At 42.1% G+C, this 3453-nt stretch overlaps 1 pseudogene; it reads left to right on the top strand.

Annotated features, from left to right (window-relative positions):
• Positions 1-370: 370 nt before the first annotated feature.
• LOC124616801 lies at positions 371-487 on the top strand (annotated as a pseudogene).
• The last annotated feature ends 2966 nt before the right edge of the window (positions 488-3453 follow it).

Below are 3453 nucleotides of genomic sequence, written 5' to 3' on the forward strand. Positions count from 1 at the left end.
GGACAAAAACCAGCCGAAAATTCCAAGACGGCTGAAACTTTTACGATATATTCCAAAGAGCCCGATCTCGAACGACTCTGGAAACTTTGCTTCTTTCTGTTTACAAGATGCAGAGGTCCAAAGTTACGCTACTTGTACACGTAAAATACGCAAGTAAAATGCGGTGTGAAGCGAAAACATCGTTTATAAAGTGACGTAGCAGGGAGAAATATGCTGTAAAGTGCCTCCGTTATCATCTAGGAACCCCACGTCGTAGTACTGAAGCACATGCATTTTTTTTTTTTTTTGCACGAAATATCTGATTTGAGGAATAAAATTTGTGTCACTTAAAAAAGCTACCAAAATTTTACTGACCAACACATTTCTTTAGGGCAACGGCCTTGCCGCAGTGGATGCACCGGTTCCCGTGAGATCACCGAAGTTAAGCGCTGTTGGGCGCGGCCGGCAGTTGGATGGGTGACCATCCAACCGCCATTCGCCGTTGCCATTTTTCGGGGTGCACTCAGCCTCGTGATGCCAACTGAGGAGCTACTCGACCGAATAGCAGCGGCTTCGGTCAAGAATACCATCATAACGACCAGGAGAGCGGTGTGCTGACCCCACGCCCCTCCTATCCGCATCCTCCTCTGAGGATGACACGGCGGCCGCATGGTCCCGGTAGGCCACTCGTGGCCTGAAGACGGAGTGCTTTAACACATTTCTTTTCGTATGAGTTACATGCCTGCAACCAGCGAAAAAATGCCCCTTTCGGAGCATAAAAATTGCGAAAATGATCCTGCTTATTTAGAAGACTCTGACTGAAAGGTAACGTACCAGCTGCCTCACTCTACCTCGCTCAGTACCTTTAAATAATTTTCCCAAAAATTATGGCGTATGAACACATTTGCGTTATTTTATGCTGAGAGATAAGACAGTAGCAGCGACAAAGATACCAAAAAGTAGTAAAGATGGATGATAGTAGACACAGGTTGTATTATGTAAATCCCGAAAGAGACCATGGCATTGTGAGAGAAAGAGATAGTGGAACATAACTGACTGTGACAGATCAGTTCTAGGAACAGAGTGAAGGAGCCAGTGCCAGGGGGGGGGGGGGGGGGAGGAATAAGGAGAGAGACAAAGTGGAAGTGGATGAGAGCCAGTGATTGTGACAGACAGAGTATATGACAACGGAGACGAGGAAGAGAGAGATACTGAGAAGAAGCAGCAGCAGTAGGAAGGAGGTAATGAGATATTAGGAGTAAGAGAGAGCTAGATGGTGACAGTGACAGTGAGAATAGACGGCGGTAGTAGGACAGAAGGAAGGGGCCTGTGACTGTGAAACAGGAGGCAGTGAAAATTAGGAGACACAAAGAGAAAATGACAATGAGTTCGGCTGAATGAGTGAGAAAGGGCAACTGGGAGTGGATGGGTATGAGCAACTTATAGCAATGGACTAATGGGTGAGAGTGAGTTACTGTCAGGAGAGAGTGTGGGAGTTTGACGTGATTTGCTTGTTAAAAAAAGGGCGAATATTTTCGAATGCCAAGATTTTTGGGAAAATTTTAAAGGCGTTGAAGTAGGTAGAACGTGACATCTGGTACCCAACATTTCAGTCAATCTTTTAAATATATTGGAACATATTCGTATAGTTTGTCCTGCTATTGGAACATTTTTCCGCTAGTATTGTTGTCCTTCAATAGCGCCAACTTTTTCACTGTTGAAACAATTTTAATTGAGGTAACGTTCTTAGGTTTCTCTTTTCACATTTATGCACAGCTGTCGAGAACAGATTAACTCTCCCAATGTTCGCAAAGGACGTCTACGTCATACTTCTCTTCCCGAGAATTCCTGACAGCGAGACTCCGTCCCGTCCCGCTTCGTTCCGTTCCGCTCCGTTGACGCAAGCATTTGAAAAACATTGTGGATTGTTTCCACTTTTCCGGGTTGTCCACCGTGAATCGACGAACATTAGTGACAGTGTTATATTACTCTTTTCCACGCCCGTTTTTCCCGTCACCCAATCACTTGTTCCTTCAGCAACACATTAGGATACGGACAATAAAGAATTTCACTGACAACAATTAATGAGGGATCGCAAAATGTATTGATTATTATTGCAACTGTTCCTTCTTAAAATACCAGTACAATCTACGTTCCAGAAAAAACTTCGTATGACACAACACGTAATGAATTTCAACACACTGAAACTTCATCTGTACGGTAAAGGTGGCGCGAATGATTGAGCCGAACATAATCTGAGTAGGTGTAATTCAATCGTCGCTATATGGAAACACACACCTGAACACGTCTCAGTCTCAAGAACACTGCCGACCAACTGGAGCTAATTCAAACATTAAGCGGCCCGTAGGTGTTCCACATAACAATGACAAAATTTCCCGGATGCGAAATGATATTGACGATATGGCAGTGAGATCGAGAGGTCACTCAATAATATTGTGAAGATCAAAAACTTTGGAAGTGTATTGCGCTGTGTGGAATAGTGGTATTAAATGTCTGGATATTTATAATTAGGGCAAATCATCAGGATAAATGCTTGGTCAATTGTACAAAATTCATAAATGCCCTGGCATTTTGAGTTTTGCTTCACTTCTTCTTTTAAATTGGGTAACTCATCTGAAAAAAGCTGCCTGTTAGTTAGGGCAGAGTTATTAGGGAAAATAAATTGAACTGTAGGTATAACTTTTTACATCTTTAATGAGGTCAGTTCTTGAGATAGTACATAATATAAAAAGAAAATGACGCAAGTTTGCAAATAATTTTTGAAATGAAGTATAATTCATATTAAATAGCTAGCCTTAGGTAGTGTTTTTACTTACACTACACCATTGCAAAAAAATTTAAAAAATTGTGACACTTCCCACTCTGCCCCTAGATTCTGCTGAATCTGACTTCTCGCTGACTAATAGGTTCCTTTCCATTTCGTCTTCGCTTGGGATCGACAGGCTTATGTCGTGTTCCTGGTCCATTCATCAGCTTCCAGTTGTAGGAGACGTACGTTAGTTTTGCTGCATTTTTTTTTCATTTTTTCCTATGGATCCATCCTTAAGTGCTGAAGGAACACTATATCGCAGCAGATATAACTGGTGTGCCCAGAATTTTTATGGCAACTTCTTCCAATTCACAAGTTCTTCTTAAACCTCTCCACCACATAAACGATGACTTTTATCTTCCTGAGGTTGAGGACTCACTGCTTCCCACACAAACTGTCTGGATCAAATTCCTTGTTTGTAACTATAATCAGCCAATTTCTCTCTAACCTGAATAAAGTTTATTTCAGATTTCAGTGTTGTTTGCTGTGTCACAAACATAGCTTATTGCGTCAAGCATCTCGATAGGCCTTGGGTTACTACCTTGTACTGCTGGATCAAAAAGATTAGCTGCAGGGTGAGCATCGATTCTTTGTTGTTAAATCCATATTAGTGTTCTCATTTTGTCGTCACAGCAGTGCAGTGA

Source organism: Schistocerca americana, chromosome 5, assembly GCF_021461395.2.
Source record: "Schistocerca americana isolate TAMUIC-IGC-003095 chromosome 5, iqSchAmer2.1, whole genome shotgun sequence".
Taxonomy (NCBI): domain Eukaryota; kingdom Metazoa; phylum Arthropoda; class Insecta; order Orthoptera; family Acrididae; genus Schistocerca; species Schistocerca americana.